Source organism: Xenopus laevis, chromosome 8L, assembly GCF_017654675.1.
Source record: "Xenopus laevis strain J_2021 chromosome 8L, Xenopus_laevis_v10.1, whole genome shotgun sequence".
NCBI lineage: Eukaryota > Metazoa > Chordata > Amphibia > Anura > Pipidae > Xenopus > Xenopus laevis.
This window is the reverse complement of record NC_054385.1, coordinates 19,152,306-19,174,274: the sequence shown is the minus strand read 5'-3', so window position 1 is coordinate 19,174,274 and position 21,969 is coordinate 19,152,306. Positions and strand designations below refer to the sequence as shown.

At 40.2% G+C, this 21,969-nt stretch overlaps 1 protein-coding gene across 1 annotated transcript in view; it reads right to left on the bottom strand.

The window, feature by feature from the left end:
• mvb12b.L (multivesicular body subunit 12B L homeolog) overlaps positions 1-21,969 on the bottom strand; it is a 234,764-nt gene that overhangs the window by 117,810 nt on the left and 94,985 nt on the right. The window contains exon 2 of the mRNA XM_041571997.1: positions 4,154-4,247. The gene's annotated coding sequence lies outside the window, so the exon portion shown is untranslated. The remainder of the gene's footprint in view (positions 1-4,153; positions 4,248-21,969) is intronic.

The window sequence follows — 21,969 nt, the reverse complement described above, 5'->3', positions numbered from 1 at the left end:
TCAGAAAATGAAGCGATCAGAGTGCCACCCCGCCGGCGATTTACATTCTAGCCGGCGGAAGGCAGTTTGGGGAGATTAGTCGCCCCATAGAAGAGGAGATTTGTTGCCAGGCAATTACTCTTCACGAATTTGAGCGTGTGCCCTGACCCTTAAAGAGAATTAGGTAATAAGACATATAGTATATGGCTTAACAGCAGTCTTTCAGTGGTGTAGATGACCCACTTGTGCTTTCTTCTGATAAATGAGCACTTCTTAGTGCCCGCTATGTGAATTTTATCTTTCCATTCAGGAATTGAATTTATAAACATAAATGCAAATTAACCAGCAGTGAGACAACCAAATGCAAAGAAGGAGCTGGGACGAATCAAGACTTTCCAAAGCCCCATACCTATAGCTTACTGCATCAATGACATTCCTTAGCATACTGTAAGTATATTGTGTGCATAATAATGGGCTTTTCTGGGAAATCCTGGTTATCTGTTCTGTGCTGGCCTTTAGAACACACAGTGCCTGGAGACCAACATCTGTATATATCAGCAGTAAGCCATTATAATGTGCTGTTAAACAGGACCATGGAACAGTGTCGGACTGGACAACAGGGATACCAGGAAAACTCCCGGTGGGCCCAGGTGTTAGTGGCCCACTTGCTTCTAACCATTTGGCCTATTTCATGGTCATTCCCTCTTTCTTTATGGGAACAAAGAGGATTAATAATGGAAGAATAGTGTAGTATGTCGAGAAAAAAGACTAGGAGAATAAAGAGGTTGAGCGAGGTTCCAATAGTTTAGAATATGAGCCCTCAGCCTAAGGTTTTCTGGTGGGCCCCGTCATCCCAGTCCGACACTGCCATGGAATGCAAATTGCAACTGGTTTTCCTGCCCCTTTCAAACCTGAAATGAAAAGGATGCCTCTCCCTTTAGCTGAAAATGTGCTATCATTTTGTAACGATCGCCGCCCGGAGCAGGCCCAGGAGCTCCGGGCGGCGCGTCCATCTTCGCCGGCGTCGCTCCCAAAATGGCGGCGCCCATGGCCGCCACGTGGGTAGCGGCGCCGGGCGATGACGTCAGCGCGCCGACGTCGGCGCAAGAGCGTCAATGACGTCAGAATGGCGCCAAATTTGAAAATAAAAACTCCAACTAGACGCCAGAATGGCGCCCAAGAATAGGATTACTTTCCTGAAGCATATCCTGGGTTCCCTGTGTGCCTTATTGCCTAATATTGTTCCTGCCTTGTATCCTGACCCTTTGCCTGGACTTTGGACTTTGATTGTATTCTGCCTGCCTGTGAACTCTTGCCTGATCCTGACTATTCTCCGTTTAACCCTTTGGATACCGCGACCTTGTTCCCTCAAGAGGGCTTCCTCCTTGATCCAGACAACCTCCCTGGAGGGAGCTCCCGGCTCCCTGACACATTTTATCCAAGAGGTAGCCCAGATCTTTCTTAACCTGACTCAAAAGTATTGTTCATGTAACTGCTCATTTAATCAGTTTTCATTGTCCTTGCTATGTTTTACTCCTGCGTGTGGAAAATAAGGCATTTACCCCCAGTACCCGCAAACCCAGAATAAAGACATGCACACTGGCTTTGTGTTTTATCTGTGAAGTCACAGCTGTATTGATAATACAGATGTAAAATTGGTGTCTAGCGATGATTGAAATGTTTCACGCAGGAAGAGGAAGTATGATGTAAATAGTTTAATATAAGTATTTTAGTTTGAGTTTAATGTTTGGGGAAGCTTGAAATAGAAAGTTTTCCACTGGAGAATTATTATTTGTATATGAAAATACAGAAGTTGATATAAGCCTCCCCAGGAACCAGCTCCATCCAAACCCATTTGTTATTGGTCAGGCAGGAGATTTGAATCTCAGCCCAGGCAAATCATTTAAGAATACTGTTTTATTATAATGGGGAACAATGTTCCCTCTAGTACCTTGTAAATGTAGGAACAGGCGTTTCCATGCTTATTGTTGTTGTTGATGTATTGCCATTGACTACAATGAAATAGCCTGATCAGAGTGGTTATAAATGGATGATAGTGACCACAATACATGTTGAGGCTAATGTCAGATGGGGCTGATCTCAGCTGAAATGCAGGCCAAGAATAAGCCCCCATCTGGCATTAGCAGATGGTATAGCAGCAATATGTGTATGTGATTTCTCACCTATCAGTGCAGAGTAAGCACAGTGGAGCTGCTGGGCTCCATCTTCTGGATCTTCGGACTTCTTTGGGTCCTCTTCAGCAATTTCCGGCACTTCTGCAGCATGCGCAGTCAATGGGAAGCGGAAGACTGCTCCAACTGCACCTGAGCCAATACGCCGCTCTATTATAGATGAAGACCGGTGATCCCAAAGATGTCGCCCACAAGCTCTGCTGCGCTTACTCTGCACTGTTAGGTGAGAAATATATGGGGACATTTTCAGGGCTATTGAAGTATGTATTGGGGGGAAGCAAGGAGGGGGGACGATTTAGCTTAGCAGGTAGGGGCTTTTCTTAATGGGGGGGCTGAGTTCTCCTTTAATACAGCACTGGTGAATGAAGGCCATAATGTACTTATGGGAGAAGTGCATGTCTTTGCTCTATAAGCCTCGTCTAAGGTGCTAAGTGCTGGTCAAGGTGCAAACAAATCATGGCAGTTTACAACCTGTCCTGATCTTAGTAAATGAGGCCTCATTTATATACTAGATAACAGATGAAATGCCAAAAGTTTTTGTTTATTCGGTTTGGAATAAAAGGTCTGTATAAACCAAATGTGGATTTAGGACCGAAATTAGCATCTTTCCAGAAAACTTGCTACTTAATGGCCAGTAATCTTCCCCTTGCACTGGCAACATTGTTACAATAGTGGACTGTTATGTTCTGAGAAGACGGAAGGGCAAATGTAGTTATGCATTTTTGCCACAAGGTGGGGGCATTGCAGTCCATTTAACTATATTCCTATTTCAGTCTACCTCTGAATACCTAAGCAGTATTTAGAGGGATATTTAAGTCCGTATGCTATAAGTGACTCAATATAAAAAGTCACGTTAAAACATTGACACAAAGGAGTTTCCACAAAAATGTATTTGTAGGAATTGAGTTTTATTAAAGGGCAACCAATTTATTTTGTACTATTATTTGTAATAAAACTCCTTACTGAAAAAGTCATTATGTGTGTGTGCAAAAACATTACGCCACCTTCAAGCACTTCTTAAGAGTACGCAATTAAAATTCGTAATGCACAATTAAAATTCGCAATGCAATAGCAGTTTAAGGAACAATATTGCATTGCGAGATGTGGATTTTTTTGCGAATTGTTTTGCTCTTTGGGACTTTAATTACATTCCCCCATATGTAGTTTATATTATATGACCAACAGCAAGGAATGATACTACAGATGTGTGTTGTAGTCTCCTATTTAATCCTCTCTCCCTCTGTTTTATCATACAAATAATATCTCATGTTGCATATAACTAGGACAATATATCCTGTTTATAAGTTGACTCTTTTCTAGGGATGCACAGAACCTTTTGATTCTGGATTCAGATGAATCCCACATTGTTTGCACTGGATCCGATCAAGTACCAAACCAGATTCGAACCCCCACCACAGGCAGAAATTGCTGGAGTGCTGTCAGACACCTGAAAAGTGCTCTGCAAATTTTTCACATTTTGCAGAGTTCTGATTCAGTTCAGCCAGGCTCTTGGATTTATCCAAATCCTGCTGAAAAAGCTCAGATTTGGCCAAATCCTGGATTCGGTGCATCCATAACAATTACAATAATTTTTTTTTTTTTTAAAGTCCTTTTGAACTTGTTATTCAAGAAAGTACCTTGTACTAGATGGAAACTGCATGAACCCATACTGGTGATATAGGATCAATCATATAGGATTTATTTAACGTTTGCATTATTTTTAGCAGATTTAAGGTACGGTGGTCCAAAATCATGGAAAGATCCCTTAGCCAGAAAAACTCAATACTGTACATGTAACAAACAAGTCCCAAAAATCACAGAGGCGTTCTATGACTGTGCAGAGGGGGTGCAATATTTTTATAATGGAGGGCCATTTATATGGACATATACAAAATATCATAATATGATTAGGGTACAGTCTTCTACTAAAAGACTGCATAAACTCAACAGTGTATCTAAAGGAGAGGTAAATAGGAACTTACCAGTAACCAAAGGCAGCTCTCCCTTCTGGATTCTCAAGTGAGCTACAGTATTCATCCAGCTGCCAAAGCTCTCTTTCTTGGTTAGACTTATTACCTGTATTGAAACATAAAAGAAATTGATCCTTTAAAATATGAACAAAAAAGAAGTGTTCCATATTCAGTCTTTTGGATTTAAATGCATCACATTTACAAATCAAAATGCAATATGCGCTAGTGATGTTTTACCCGACCCTTACTCACCCTCGACTTCCAGGTTCCTTTTATAGACCTGTGCTGACCCGCCCCGCTGATTATGTCATAAAAAGGGGCAGGGCAATAAAAAAACGGAAGTTGGAAGCTGGCAGACCGGCAGTGCAAGGTGACAGGCTGGAAGAGCAGGAAGAAGAGCTCAATCCGGACCCGCCCCTCACCCACAACTGGAGGTGCGAGGTCAGTCTGAACCAGCCCGACCCGTGGGGAAACCCAGGGGTCGCGAGGGTATCGGGCCGTCCCGCACATCACTAGTATCATTTTAAAGGGGTTGTTCACCTTTGAATTGACTTTTAGTAAGATGTAGAGAGTGATATTCCGAGACAATCTGCAATTGGTTTTCATTTATTATTATTTGTGGTTTTAGTTATTTAGCTTTTTATTTAGCAATCTTGTTGCTAGGGCCCAAATAACCCTAGCAACCATGCATTGAGTTGAATAAGAGACTGGAATATGGAATAGGAGAGACCTGGATAGAAAGAGGAGTAATGAAAAGTAGAAAAAATAAACCTGTAACCTTACAGAGCATTTGTTTTTAGGTGGGGGTCAGTGACCCCCATTTGAAAGCTGGAAAGAGACAAAAGAAGAAGGCAAATCATTAAAGGGGAAGTAAAGTCTAAAGTCTAAAGTAGAATAAGGCTAGAAATACTGTATTTTGTATACTAAACAAACATGAACTTACTGCACCACAAAGCCTAATCAAACAAATGATTACTGCTTTCCAAGTTGGCCACAGGGAGTCACCATCTTGTTAAACATCTATGCAAGACCAAGACTGTGCACATGCTCAGTGTGGTCAAAACAGCACAAGTCAAATAATATCTGCCAGAAGCCGATACAGCAAGACTGATTAATAATCAGAATATGCAGACTGCACTGGGTCCGGGTCCTGTGTTGTCATGTAATTTTGTGGATTTTATAGATTTTGTATTGTTTAATACAAACTTTCTCTGCAGAATCAGTGGCTGCAGTAAAATAATCCTCCAAATAGAATCCCACTTGATCTGTTTAAATCTGGCTCCCTGATCTTTGTCCCTGCAGCTGGAGTTGAAAACAGTAAAGGGGATTTAAATACAAAAATAAAATCCAATACAAATCTCTACACAGTCACCGACTGCTCTACGAGGTAACAAACAAAGCTGCTTGAGTTCTGCATGGCTGGGAAGTAAGGCAGGGGCTCCCCCTGCTGTTCATAAGTATGATTGTTTCCCTGCAGAGCAGTTAGGGGCTGTCTGACAATTCCTATGCACAGCCGTAAATGAAGGGAGAATTTCACTGCATACAGTCAGGTTTCTTATAAAAAACGGTACACATTTTTAATTAAATTGTATTGGAGATAGGTTTCTTTTTCATTAAAGAAAGTAAAAATTGGATTTTATGTTTTTGCCTTTACATGCCCTTTAAAAAACTATTAAAAAGAAAACATGAAAACCAACTAAAACATTGCTTAGAATTAGCCATTCTACAACATGCTGAAAGTGAAATTAAAGGTGAATGTTTTGCAGCCAGCATGTCTCTGTTACTCCAAATATGGGGCAGATTTTGCCCAAGTGACTGCATACAAAGGCAACCTGTTTGGTAAAACTGAAACCTTGGTACACACACAAGATGCAAATATATACACAGTCTTTATAATTTTTGATGGTTAGGTGATGGATAGGGTGGTTTTAAGACAGTATAGAAGGGTGTTCATCTTAAGTCCCTTGGAAAGAAAATGCTCTTTGAAATACCGGCTAAATATTCTAATATTGCGTAATAGACTTTAGAGATGTCCATCCAGATACAAGTATCTTATCTGATTTAAATTGATCTCTTAGATGGGGTAATGAACAACTCCCCAGAGGGTATCAGTACATAGTAATATGCACTCATTTTATCTGATCACCCTTGTACCAATGATTACAGGGAGCTCCAAGGGCAACAAGATTTTCCTAACAATCTTCACCAGTTCACCAGTTCACCAGCAGTTCCATGGCTCCAGTGCTACAATATTAGGACCAATAAGTATTTTGGTAATACAGGTGTATTTTAAAATAGTATTTAACGATATTTGCTTCAAATGTGATTAAAGCCATGTCATTAAAGGGATTATGTCATGATTTTTATGATGTCGTTTTTATTACTAAATAACACTGTTTACACTGCAAATAATTCACGCCACAATATAAAATTTCATTCCTGAACCAGCAAGTGTATTTTTTTTATTTGTAATATTGGTGTGTAGGTGCATCTCAGGTCATTTTGCCTGGTCATGTGCTTTCAGAAAGAGCCAGCACTTTAGGATGGAACTGCTTTCTGGCAGGCTGTTGTTTCTCCAACTCAATGCAACTGAATGTGTCACAGTGGGACTTGGATTTTACTATTGAGCGCTGTTCTTAGATTTACCAGGCAGCTGTTATCTTGTGTTAGGGAGCTGTTATCTGGTTACCTTCCCATTGTTCTGTTGTTTGGCTGCTGGGGGGGGAAAGGGAAGGGGGTGATATCACTCCAACTTGCAGTACAGCAGTAAAGAGTGACTGAAGTTTATCAGAGCACAAGTCACATGACTGAAGGCAGCTGGGAAACTGACAATATGTCTAGCCCCATGTCAGATTTCAAAATTAAATATAAAAAAATCTGTTTGCTCTTTTGAGTGCAGCACTCATAACTGATGCGTTTTGAATAAAACACGTTTCCCCGTGACAGTATCCCTTTAAACCATGAAAAGAGGGGGTATGTGCAGTAGTACTTAAAGCCATTACTGTCTAGTACTAAACTACTGGAACAATTTAACTGATGTTAAACTTTTCCTTTAAATGTAAATTCAGCAAACTTTTCTGGAACAGCTTTATCTCAGATCTTCATACTAGGCCCAAAGCTGTGTATGACAGTTGAGGCTGCCAATAATGACATGTAATCCCACACTTGGGCAGCTTCTGTATCCCGATCTCCCACCGACACTCAGAGATTGCATTTCACGCTGGAGTATCTGCGCGGCTCAGCATGTCACCTCCACTATCCGTTTCCTGCCAGTTCCCATTCTCTCTCCAGCTGCCTTTCAATCAAATGCCCCAACTCCCTTTCATTATAGTCTCACTTTCAGCTTTAGCCTCTGCAGTTATAAAAAAATAAGCATGAAATTCCCATAAGACGGACTATAGGGGGGTCATAGGACCAACGTGCCGCTGCACAATTTCAATATACGTATGAAAAACAGCTCATCGCCGGATGCAATTTCACTAATCGCAACTTCACCTTGCGTCCGCAATTATACTGGAATTCAGGAGATAACTTTGCATTCTGGGTAAATTGCACTTTGCACTTGGGTAAATGATGCTCAACACAGGGCAGATTCATTCATTTTACAGTTTAGTATCCCTTTAATTTGAACATTACTAATTCTTTATATATAATACAATAGTAAAATGAAGAATTTGAAGTATCCCCTCATCAACCTGGAACAAGAATCCTCATTCTCCCTCCCTATAATTGTGGAATTTTTCTCATTTCTAGCAAATGAAATGAGCCAGATGTAGATGCTCACGCCATTATGCTGCTCCTTTTCATTAAGGGACGTGCCGGTCTGTCATCAATAGAATCTTAATTGAAAGTCTGATTGCTGGAAAAGGCTCAGAAGGACTGAAATTATTAAACCCCAGTCCTGGCACTACATTAAACAATTAATTGAAGGAAATACAACTTCTGTAATCTCTTGTGCAGAACACAGCAACTTCTTGGCCAGCCAGGAAATCCTAGAGTTTTTTTTTTTTTTTAAAAGGGATCGTATATTATACGTCCCTCAGCCCTGTGAGTGATATGAGAGGTTTAGCGCTATCGGTATAATGAAAGATGAGTGTAAGACTAGCAAGAGTCCATGCGGAAGCCTCTTTTGCAATTATCTAAGCAATTGTGTGAATGTGGAGGGGAGCAGGTTAGCATAATATTCACTGTAGAACATCTTGATAAGTCATATGTACTGTAGCTACTAAAATAAAGGAAACACTTGGAGGTGCAAATTATCTTAAAGAAATACTTTATATATTAATAAATACTATATCAAGATTGGGGACATTGAAACAAACGCCAAACAGGCCTAATTTGGTAGCCGTGGGGTAACTTTGGGAGCACCAAAACTACTGTATGAAGCCATGGACTTCTGATGGAAACATTTCAATAGCTGGGACAGCTATGGATGAAATCATACATACATGATGAAAGCATACTTGTTGACTAAAGCTGGCAATACACAGGCCGATAAAAACTGCAGATAGACCAAGTCGGCAGCTTATCGGCCTATGCGTGTGGCCCTCCGACGGGCTTCCCCAATAGATATCTACCCGAAAATCGGCCAGATGTCGATCTGGCAGGGTCAATAATCCTGTTGGATCTCAACCTCATCTGTTCGTATTGGCAGCACCCTAAGGCCCACAATCGGATCAGCCCCATATTGCTCACCTCAATGTAGGCATATTGGGGAGAGATCCGCTCGTTCGGCGAAATCGAGCGGACCTCTACGTGTATGGCCACCTATTCACAATATCATGTCGACGCTTGCTATCATACTCTATTCAGAGATAGATGTTACATGGTCAGTTTATTTTTCTAAAAAAAGGTAGGGATGCACCGAATTATTTTGGATTCGGCCGACCCCCTGAATCCTTCACAAAAGATTCGGCTGAATACCAAACTGAATCCAAATCCTAATTTGCATATGCAAATAAGGGGTGGGAAGGAGAAAACATTTTTTACTTCCTTGTAAATTCCCCTTCCCGCCCCTTATTTGCATATGCAAATTGGGAATCGCTGAAATCCGAATCCTGCTGAAATCTTGCCGAATCCTGGCCGAATCCCAAAACGAATCCTGGATTTGGTGCATCCCTAAAAAAAGGGGTAGGTCACCTTTTAGTTAACATTTAGTATGTTATAGAACATTTGTACATATACTTCACACATATTTGCATGTTTTTTTTAATAAATTCATTTTCTCAGTAATAAACAGAAATGCAATACTATGCTCTTTATTGATCCTGCAAAGAACACTTCTGCCCAAGGTCTGGCAGCTTTCTGCTTTGCTCCTTACCATCTGCAATTGGGGCGAATGGTAAGTACAGAGCACAATTGCAACATGAGTCTAAGCACGCCCTAACTTACGGAATGTTGCATAATTTAGGGAGAAGAAAGGAGAAAACCTACGTGCCTTTTGCCCCTCGTGAATACTGTATTTATGGAGGCAGCTGCAGGTCTCTGAACCCCAAAACGGAGCACAGAGACGTTTCACAATTCAAATAGGGAAAAAAGTGCAAAACAGTGACAATAGACCCAGTTTTTTTCACTTTGCACACTGTCTTCCTAGTCTTAAGCACAATCATATTCCATTATTTACTGTCAAAAGCCCAAACTGATTGATTTTTATGTTTTTTGTAAAGACTGTACTTCATTCCACCCTTCCCTTTTTTCATCATAATCATCATCAACTTTTTCTATATATATATATATATATATATATATATATATATATATATATATATATACTGTATATATATATATATATATATATATATATATATATATATATATATATATATATATAAAGTTCAAGAAGACCCGCACTCCTTGGTTAGTGAACCAAAAATGTCTTTATTTTTCAAACTTGTGCATCCAACGTTTCGACCCACATTAGGGCCTTTATCAAGACAAGAACAAGAAACTTCAAAAGAGTGGCACATAGAAGCAGTTATTCTATTTTCATGCCCAAATGTCAATCGTAAATGACTCCACACAGACTCTTTCTTCCTACAAATGAGCTGAAAGCAATGACCTATGCAACAGTTTCTCATTTTGACTGTGGTTACATGTGGTTTATAAAACGGAAGCATTGGTTTTTGGTTTCAGGGGAAAAATTAAAGAAAATCTAAGGTTTTTTTGCAGGTGAATAGTCCGTATTCGTTCGAATCGTAAGAATCAAAGTATTTTCAAAAACAAAATCTTTTTTTTTCCAAAGTCCACCAATTGACTCCAAATAGGTTCTAGGAGGTCCCCTACAGGCTAAAACAGCAATTCGGCAGGTTTTAGATGGCGAATGTTCAAAGTCAAATTTTTAAAGAGACAGTAGATGATACGTTTTGAATTTTCAATTTTTTTCAAATTCGAATTGAATTTTGGACTTTTCCCTAGAATATACAAAAATTAGCTTGAAATTAGAATTTTTTTAGTTCGAATTTTCACTTCGACCTTTGATAAACCTGCCACATATTCATATATAGCGCTTGTCACCAAAGAGCTCTTTGACCTCGATGATAAAGCTGCTTAAATAAAGGTAATGGAAACTAATATATGATTAGTTTTCATTTTGTTTATACTAGATCATTTGCAGGTAACAACAAGAAGGAGAAGAAGTTGCATTTTAAAGGAGGGAAGAGAACAAAGGAGGATCCCAATTACCCTAGCAACCATGCACTGATTTGAATAAGAGACTGGAATATGAATAGGAGAGGGCTTGGATAGAAAGATAAGAAATAATAAAAAGTAATAATAAAAAGTAGCACTACCAATACATTTGTAGCCTTACAGAGCATTTGTTTTTAGATGGGGTCAGTGACTCTTTTTTTAAAGCTGAAAAGAGGCAAAAGAGCAAAAAACTCAAAAACGATAAAATATAAATAATAAAGACCTATTGCAAAGTTTCTAGAAAAGTTTCTAGGCATTCTATAACATACTAAACGTTTCCTCAAAGATGAACGGCCCCTTTAACAAAGGATCACAGTGGAGGAAAATATTTGCCAAGGCCTGTCATAGTTGTTTCTGTGTGGTTTGGGTTTGGGACCTTTTATCCAACAATTTTGGTGGCCTGTGCCTCAAGAAACATAACACAGAAAATCCTAGATTTCCCAAACCATTAAAATAACATTATTAGCATACACAATCAGTTGTTTTATTTGGGATATTGGTAGCAAATGAACATGTAGTAGTACAAGGTTAACCAGCCCCTGTAGAATAAGAGAGGGCAATGCAACAAAAGACCAACACCCATATCTAATAAAATGCACTAAGTTTGCCCGGGTGCAGATACCCATAGCAACCAATAAGACGTTTGGTTCACCAAACAGGTGACCAGTAAATGCTTCCTGCTGATTGGTTGCTATAGGTTACTGCACCAGGGCAAACTTAGTGCCTTTTATCAAATAACCCCCCCAAGAGGGCAAATGCTAACCTCCAAAGGACATTTAAGTTTCCAGTGCACAGGATAGCTCAAAAATATTGGCTTTCTGCATAGAAGAAGCATGGCCTAAACCATCAAAGCTGGGTGATCATAACCCTAGTTACCATCGGGGAGAAACTATGTAATCCATTAACCCCAGCTCAGGACCGGAACTAGGGGTAGGCAGAAGAGGCACCTGCCTAGGGTGCAATGAAAGGGGGCGCTGGGCAGGTACCTATCTTCTGCCTACCCCTAGTCCATGTTCGTTGCTCTCCCCTCCCTTGCAATGCTCTCTCCCCTCCCAACACTCTCTCCCCATCCTGCTCTCTTTCGCCTTCCCTCCCTACAATCTCTCCCCTCCCTTCCTACGCTCTCTGCCCTCCCCTCCTGCTCTCTCTCTACCCTCCCATCTGACGCTCCCTCACCTCCAGCGCTCTGCACATGCACGTGCAGTCAGTTGAGGGGGAGCACGGTGGCTGGCCAGGTCACCTAGGTCGCCCGGTCAGCTTGGCCCGGCACTGCCACAGCTGCCATTTTCATTTACTCATGGCCATTCCATAAGGCAAATATGTGTTTAGACTGACATCTCTGTCAGTTGTACATATAAAATATATAACATATACTTTATTTAAATTCTGTTTTGTCAGAAGTGAACAATACTAACACAAAGGCAGGTCAGTACAGGAATCACCAACTTACAAATCATTAGACTACAAAAGGGTAAAGGTGGCCATACACGGGGTGATAAAAGCTGCCGTCAGACTGAGTCGGCAGCTTATTGGCCCGTGTATTGGGCCCTCCAACGGGCTTCCCCGATCGATATCTGGCTGAAAGTCGGCCAGATGTCGATCGGATATGACTAAAAATCCCGTCAGATCATGGCCGCATCTGTTCGTTGTAGCGGTCCCACGATCAGACCGCCCGTTACCCAATGTTAGGATCCGATCATTGGGCTCTAGGGCCCACAATCGGATCAGTAAATGAGAAAGCAGAATAGGGACCGCACAAGCTCACCGTTTTTCCTCCGGTTCAGGTGCTCAGTCTCACAGTGTCCCCAATGTGAATACAGCAAAAATTCAAGAAAGCAGACGGCACTTCTGAAACTGGGGTTTATTGGAGTACCTGCTGGTAACACCTATAAACCCCAGTTTCAGAAGTGCCGTCTGCTTTCTTGAATTTTTGCACAATCGGATCAGCCCGATATTGCCGACCTCAAGGGGGCATATCGGGGAGAGATCCACTCGTTCGGCGACATCGCCAAACGAGCGGATCTCTCTGTGTATGGCCACGTTAAGTAATACAAAAAAGGAATGTAAGCCCAAACTGCTGCTGTTAGAAAGGATATTTATAGACTGGTATTGCCAAGGGGTTGCCATGGCCTGTAAAAATGATGCCTGATGTCAATGTAATTAATAGGGCAGGTAAGATATAGTAAGTCTGATACTTTTTTCCAGAAAATGTGGCAACTCTAGTAAAAAAAATGAGTAACAATATACATTCTGATATTTTACTTATTCGTTTTCTTTCCAAGTGCTCCCTAGTTATTTGTGGAAAGAAAATGGAAAGGAAATGAATAAGTAAAATATCAGAATTGTATTTATCTATTTAGTTTCTCTGCATTGGCTGCTCTGTATGTCTGCGTTAGACTCGTAACTGTGTGTGAATGTAGTGTATTTGTGTACACAAATTATGCCCAGTGTGCAAGGATACCTTTATCATAGGAAGAATGCAGGGCGACCTGTTTGTGTCAGGTAGGATTCTGTAAACAACATTGTGAATGATGCTGGCACACTGTGACTGGTGTGTTTGGCTGGCTGCAGAGTGTCCCAAATGGTCAGGCTTGCCCTGTGTTTGCTCTGGCGTCTCTTCATATGTCACAGTACTGCTAGGTAAAGTGGATAATTAATGCCATGGAAAATGCCATCCACACACCACTGATTCAGAGAGTCCATCTGCTGCGTTCTACACACTACCTGCCTGATTCTTGTAGCTAGAATCTGTCACCTGTAACATGGCAGGCTAAAATTGCCCAGTGCGTTTCACATCAAATGTGAAAATATACAGGTGCCTTGAGACTTTATTAAGGAAAAGGGGTAAATATATTAAAAAGCATCATATTTTTCCCCTACAAATGTTCTTAGGGCTATGTGTTAACCAAGAAAGTCATTCTGGAAGCTTTAATGTTTTGAAGGGGACCCGTCACCCAAAAGAATTATTCAAGGAATAGAGGAGGGGCAGACAATATTTGATTGACAGCTGATATTTAAATGAGCTTACAACAGCTATGAATGCTTTAATAAAAAAATAGACATTGGATTTCAAGTTTAATTTGAAAAGGACTTGAATAGCCTGTATTCTAATAAGTACTAGTCACACAAGATACACAGTGATGTTTCCCATTGCTGTCCATGGAACATGATCTGCAACAATTCCCTGTGGATTGTGATCACTGATGTTTTTAGCTGCAACCCTTTTTAGAGACCAATCTACGTAAGGATTAGGGTACCCTTGGTTTATTTCCTGACAATGGAAAGAAGGGTGGTACTCAATGAACTGTTGTGTTTAACAAGCGATAGAAATTGGGAAATTACACAAATTTTTTTTGTAAAATTCAAATGGAAGCCTTCAAACTCGTAGTGAGGCAAAGAAACAGGTAAACATCAACATAAAAGCAGAGTGCAACATACTGTAGATAAATATGATCACATACATTAGATGCGGTATAGTATGCCAGGTACTGTATTACTTGCCCTGGGTGGTCAAGGTATTCCTGAAAACAACTGGGGTGCTGGGTTACCCCTTTTGCCTCATGCTATTTTCTCCCTAACATATTTGTTATGGAACTAACAGGGGCGTAACTACAGAGGAAGCAGACCCTGCAGTTGCAGTGGGTCCCAGGAGTGTAGAGGACCCAGTAAAGCCATCACTAATGATTCAATTTCAATATTTCATGGCACAAAAAGTAAATATTTTGGGGCCCTACATTAAATTTGCTGTGGGGCCTGGTAACATCTAGTTATGCCACTGCTCATGACCAATTCTATGGAGTGAGAAGTATCCAGGAGAAAAGCTAAATACACAAATTCCTATAAAGGACACAGAGCCCAATACGAGTCAAGGGATCGAAGTTGTTTAGTACTGTGTATTAACGTTTAATTCCTTCTATTATGCTTCATGTTAAAGTTACTCTGGACTTGTGAAGTCATTGCAGGTGGACATGGGAATGTTTTGTCCAGTGGTTTGTCCTCTCTATATATGTAAAAGAGATCCCCTGGCTTTCTTACTCCCGGGGCGTCTCTCCCCGTCTGAGGGGGCTCAGGTGCGCACTAGAGCCGACGTTGGCTGATGCATCGGCTATGCGGAAATGACGCTGGCGTCGGTTCGCTGGCGTTTGACGCAGAGCGTTACGACGCTGGTGTTTTGCCGCCAAGCATCATGATGTCATCATTTGGTGCGGATTTTTAATTTTGCCGCCAAATGCCCTTTAAAAAGGCAATCCTCCATCTTGTCAGTGCACAGTCTGGCTTTTGTTTACAGATCCTGCCGAAGAGTGGACTCTTGCCTGTTTTTTGACTCTTGATTCTTGCCGCCTGCCTCGACCCTCTTGCCCGTTTTTGACTACACCTTGCCTAATCTATGGCGGTACCTCTTTTACGGACTTGTTACGCACCAACTCCTTGTTGGTTCTGCAGCAGAAAGCCCGGGCATTGTTTAACACCGGAATCCACAGGGGTTCCCTGTGCATCTGAGTGTACCCGCTACTTTCAAGGTTCCTGATAGACGAGTAAGTCACAATATAATGGTGAGCAGGTTTCTCTTTAAATTGAGGGTGCATTGAAATAAAGCATCATCCTCTACGGTAAAGGTCAGTCAGTACAGCAACACAAGTGTTAACTGATCCCAATCTGCCCTGTAGAACTGTATACAGAAGACCAATATCGACTGTTGGTGTCCATCAGTACAAACTCACTGAGTGGTTGAAAAAACCGATAAGCTTATACTCTGAGGGCGGTGAAAACAAAAGGTACATTTAAAAAAAAAAAAATGAGCCATGGAAATCTAAAATAAAAATAAAGGACAGTACACATTTTTAACAAAAAGCAAGTTTATATATAACCTTTAAATATTCTCCGGAACTGGTGTGGGATCCACCTTAACAAACAACCATGAGAATTAGCTTTAAAGCATTGATCAAAAATATACTTAACATTCCCATAACTAAATGCTTTTTTGCAACCGTACGATGAGATCTTTATTTAACTGTTAGGATCTATATAGTTCCATTTTATTAAACGTATTGTAGAATCAAGCACAAAACAAAAAACCCCACAAACTTGTCCTTCTCTCGGAAACCTGCAAAAAGAAATACACATATATATTTTTATATGTGAAATATTAGTTTAATAAGACATGAGAATAATATTAGGGATACAATTGAAGTTCATTCATTATTTATACGAGCAGCGTGATTTAAAGGGCGCATTCGTAACAAAACAGCATCTCTCTCCTTATATATTAAAAACAGAAAATACAACGTACGCCTAGAGAGTCTGTCCGCTGAACTGGGATGATGTGATTTAACATAAGCACTTTATCAAGGCCAGCCTGTTTCATAGAGGAAATTGTGGCTTTTATGTAGAGAGATAAATAAAGAAAGCTCATAGCAACTTTAAATTACTTCTAATGTGTTTTACTTACGCTCCCTCAAGAACAATACATGACTTTAGCAGGGATATTCAAAGCGATGATATTGGTGCATTTAGAATTTTTTAGTAGTATTGGGTAGTGGGGTATTATTTTTTTGTCACTGACAGAGAAAGTGTTTGTTTCTTTGTTAGAGAACATAATGCTTATGGGTTCTACTTATTTGTTTTCTAAGAAATGCATATGGCTCTTTCTTTTATATTTACAAATAAGTTATATTTTATATAGTGTGTGTCTGTGTATATAAATGATATGAGATGTATCCTATAAATTATATATTTGGATATGTACTGTAAATAATAACCATTTTAATACACAAAAGCCATAAATATCTTGTAAATTGTATCCGTATAAACAATGAGTAGTGATGGCATCAGTTATAAACGATAAGTAGTGAAGTCATTTTTGTCACGCGACTCACTAAAACTTGTGTATAATAATAAATAAAATACCTCTTGTTGTAAAATATGAGGATATTAGAAGTAACCTCGGAGTTCCATGACCTGTATTTGCTTTTATATGGTCAAGGAACTCCTCGGTAACTTACAATATCCTTATTGTATAATAGGGGGTACTTTATTCACTATATATATATATATATATATATATATATATATATATATATACTGTATATATATATATATATATATATTTATATATGGAACGCACACCATAAGTAAAGTCCATGCCTGGGTGCCAGTCCGTAGTTAATACAAAGTATCTATCCAAAAGTGATAGCACTCCGAGTCAAAAAACTTAGCAAAAACAGCAAATAATAAACTATAACAGGTTTATTATATCCAATGTTTCGGTCCTAATTAAGAACCTTCATCAGGGAAGGAAAAATAACAGTGCACGTAATATGGAGACAATGGAGGCGCCTGGCGTGTTTATACAAAGACACTGTTGTTTTTGCTTCCGTTCCATATTGCCTGATGAAGCAGGAAATGCCTGCGAAACGCGTTGCAATAATGTTTTATGAATAAACTATTATTGAAAATTACCACTTTCGTTGGTGTCTGCTTGGAGGAGGTAAGTTCATTACTACCTCCTCTGAATTACCCATTGGGTTTTTAAGTGCTTTTAGCTATTTTTATCCTTTTGGCGCCTCTGTTTTGTCTTACTACTATTGCACGTAATATGGCTATTTAAACCTACAGGTTTGGCGCCAAAATTGGTTACTAGTTAGGGAGTCCTAGCATCCATAGCGCTTCCAATCCGTGGAAGTGATGGGCCCGCTTAAATCCTCGCCTGCCCTCGTAGTCTGCAGTGGTGGAGGTGCGGGTTAGAGAGCTGATGAAAGGCGAGCGCTGGAAGCCGTTCTTCCTCTGCACCTTTGACAGGAGTCAATGGGAACATCATGCCGGAGGTCACTTTGCGCTGGAGGTGCGAGAGGCTGAGGCAGGACTGCCGGTCTGGCTTCAAGTATTGGTGTCTCTTATCCTTTTGGGCTTCTCTGCTCTGTTCTGCGGCCTCAGGCTCAGTCTCCTGTCTCTAGTCCCTGAGAGAGCTGCAGGTGCTGCAGATTAACGGTGAAGTTGGCCCTGTGCTGTGGGGGTGAGGGCGCTGCACTCAGGCGCTGGCAGGCTCGGGCACATCGCAAAAACCTTGCGAGTTTGTCATCAGTCAGTTTTGGCATAAGTCAGTGGCCAGCAGGATCCAGGAGCAGAGAGCCAGGGAGGAAATCGAGCGCCACTGGATGGATGGTCGCCCTGTCGCCTTTTCTGAAGAGGAGCGGAAGCTGAGTTTTTGTAAATCATGTAAACATTAAATAAACCCAATTTGCTGGTTTTGCTTCTACTAAGGATTAATTATATCTTAGCTGGGATCAAGTACAATGTACTGTTTTATTATTACAGAGAAAAAGGAAATAGTTTTTAAAATTTTGTATTATTTGATTATAATGGAGTCTATGGGAGATGGCCTTTCCGTAATTCGGAACTTTCTGGATAACGGGTTTCCGGATAATGGATCCTATACCTGTATAATTCATCCTTGTTGGAAGCAAAACCAGCCTATTGGGTTTATTTAATGTTTACATGATTTTCTAGTAGACTTAAGGTATGAAGATCCAAATTATGGAAAGATCAGTTATCCGGAAAACCCCAGGTCCCATACCTGTACTGCATTTGTAACTAATATATTTGGAAACTTGCTTAGAATTTCCTTTTAATTTGGGGAATTTTGCGATTCACACTCCCTTTACAACACAATGGCTTTCTGCAGCGGAATGCTGCCTGAGAGTTTTTCATTGCTTCTTCATTGAAGGGAACGCAATCACTGCTTAGGAACATTACAAGCTACTGAAATCGAACACAATATTTCTGCTTCAGTCTCAGTAATGAGTGAATGCATGTAATGGCTCTAGCATTCTCAGCCAGTAATGCTGCCATTTAATAAGCCTATAGCCTCACTCCCAGTAAGTGAAACTGCGATCCCAGGGAGTTCAAAGATTAAAAACATATATACTGCAGTTGTGTTTACATCAAGCTGGGTGTTGCATTAGCTGAGGATTTTTTTATTCAAAGTTCTAAATAATTTTTTATTTCTTTTTTATGGAGTAAAAAAAAGGCACAAATGTAATTATACAATGTTTATAAATAAGGCAAACTAATACTATTTAATACACAACCAAGCTTTAAAATGCATTTTTAGACTTGTTGTAGAGATAGTTCTGAGGGCAAAAATGTCTGCTTTTGTGTGCATGTTAAATGATATATACAGTTGATAGTACTTGCATTTGTTATTGTAGTGTCTAGAGCAGGGTTCCCCAACCTTTTTTACCTGTGAAAAAATAAAGAGTTGGGGAGCAACACAGGCATGCAAAAACCTCCTGGGGTGCCAAAAAAGGGCTGCGGTTGGCTATTTGGTAGCCCCTATTTGGACTGTCAGCCTACAGGAGGCTCTTTTTGGCAGTAAACAGGATTTTTATGCAACCAAAACTTACCTCCAAGCCTGGAATTCAAAAATTATCACCAACTTTGAGGCCACTGGGAGCAACATCCAAGGGGTTGGTGAACAACATGTTGCTCGCGAGCTACTGGTTGGGGATCACTGGTTTAGAGTGTGAGATACCATAAACTAACAAGTTTAGCTATGAATGTCAAAATCCTGAACCTGACAAGTGTCCCCAACTACCTGTGTAAACCCTAGAGGAGTTAGCTTCTCCATAGACAATGAAGCTAGCCATAATTAAACGGAAGCAGGCAAAACTCTCCACGTTCCGTGGCATATGGCAATACGGAACAAATAGATTCAGAGTACACATACACATGAAGGCACATTTTTGCAACATTTGCTACCAGAGTCTTTATTACATAATAATAATGGAGTGTGTATTCCTGGTCTTATGAACAATGGGAGAAGGCCACGGACAATGCCTATAACTTCCTAATATCAATAAAAGATAGGTTAATACAATACTAATTCCTCTACCAAACTTACATAACACCACTCAAGCTGAATAAATATGGCAGGATGACTCCTGTCCAAGATGTAAATCTCCCGGGGCCAACTTTATTCACATGGCCTGGTCCTGCCCCCCATACAAGAACTTTGGTCTAAAATAATGGAGACTCTAGCAAAACTGGACACACCACAGATAGTAGACCCAACAGTTTGTTTGCTAGGAGTAATAGACATGGTATTACCCACCAATGCAGCCAGAATTTGGTTACGAACGCTCACATTTTATGACAAAAAACAATGAGCATGCACTGGATGGGAAACCCTTCCCTGCTAAACCTTCTGGAGAAGGCTGGTGGATGGAGCTCTTCCCCTTCTAAAGCTAACTTACAAGACAAGTGGGGTACATAACAAGTTTGATATAATTTGGGGGAACTGGTGTGATTAGGACTCTTGCAATGTAACTAGCTCTCTCAAACGCAATGGGACCCACTCTGCAAAATTACTTATAGTTGCACGCAGACTTCTAACTGCCTTGGCACTAAAGGTGGCCATAGACGTAGTGATCCGCTCGTTTGGCAATGTTGCCAAACGAGCGGATCTCTCCCTGATATGCCCACATTGAAGTGGGCGATATCGGGCTGATCGGATCGTGGGCCCTAGGGCCCAATGATCGGATCATAGTGGATCCGATATGGTCAGATCGCTGGACAGCATACACGCATAGATGTGGCCGCAATCCGAAGGGATTTTTTAACCTGCCCGATCAAGATCTGGCCTACTTTCGGCCAGATATCGATTGGGGAAGCCCGTTGGATGGCTCCACACACGGGCCAATAAGCTGCCGACTCAGTCTGTCGACAGCTTTTATCGGCCCGTGTATGGGGGCCTTAAGGCAATGACTAATTACTCAAAAATGTGTAACTGCAAAGTGAAGAGATGTTCTGAAGGCTTATCTGATATACAGGTCATTTGCTTTTAAAGAACAAAATAATCATTGAAACATTAGTTTATACAAAAGTATACTTGTTACAAATGTAAAGGGCGTTTTAATAAATAAAGGGAGAATAGCTAAATATCACAACAGGTTTTTTTCAGCATTCAGCTTTATGATTGTTGGCCCGGTGGTAAATTAATAGATTATCCCAATTTAGCCCTCCTTTGGCAGTGTAGTTCCAGCTTTACTCTAGCTTTTTATGTAATATACTGTAACATTGAATTCTGGACTTTATGTCCTGTCAGTAGCAAATACAGGGTTCCTCCTGGTCTAAAAAAACAGGCACAAAACAAGTAGTGACACTAGACAGAACAATAACTAGACGCAAGTACTTACTTATGTATTTCCATGTTGATTGAGAGAAGTTAAGTACACAACATACAAAGTATTTGCCAAAGCTCAAAAATATAAACCGCATCCTTTGGTAATTCTAAACCAAAATCAAAGTGAAATATAAACCAAAAACAATTGGAAAACCAAAAACAACTTATATATTAATTAAACCTGGAATATAGCCGTAGAATAGTTGTTAAATAAAATCCAAAATTAACTAAAGTATTGTTGTTAGAAAAAGAAATGCTTTTGCCATTTCCTCCTTAATAGAAGCTCTTAAATTTGATTTGATTATTTTCAGTGCTTGTATTTAAAGTTATTAGGAGTTGGAATCAGTATATTTTTGGCGACTCTGACTCCAGATACCGAAAATTGCTTATGACTTCGACTCCACAGTTCTGGATGCTCATCACCCTTGTTCAACTATGTATTTTAGAGGCATTGGAGACCCTGTGGATCAGCCACCAGGTGGATCCCTTTTCCAGTCTGATGCACCTTATTGGTCTTGCACTTTTCTCAGCGCAGCTCAAGTATTAGAAAGAAAGTGTGGATCCAGCATTGACTATACCCAGAATAGCCCTTGGCTTTTCAGGTGGAACACCCTATTATTTGCATGTACATTGCATTTCAGAATCTTTCCTCATATTCATTATCTCTGTGTTATCCATTGTGAGTCTCTCACAGTAACTAAGTTAATAAACTCATATTATTCCCTAGGGTTGTAACCTGAATAAAAATATTACTGGATTTTTTGATGCACAATACTGTAGTGTAAGTTAAAATATTCAGAATAGAGGACATTTACTCAAACACAGACTGCCATACTTCTGCATTAATCAGCAATTATGTCTCTTTTTACTTATGCAAATAGTGTCAATATTATTTATGTATTCAGAGACAGGTATAAATAATATATAAAAGGACTTACACTACCATAATTGTAGTAAGTTT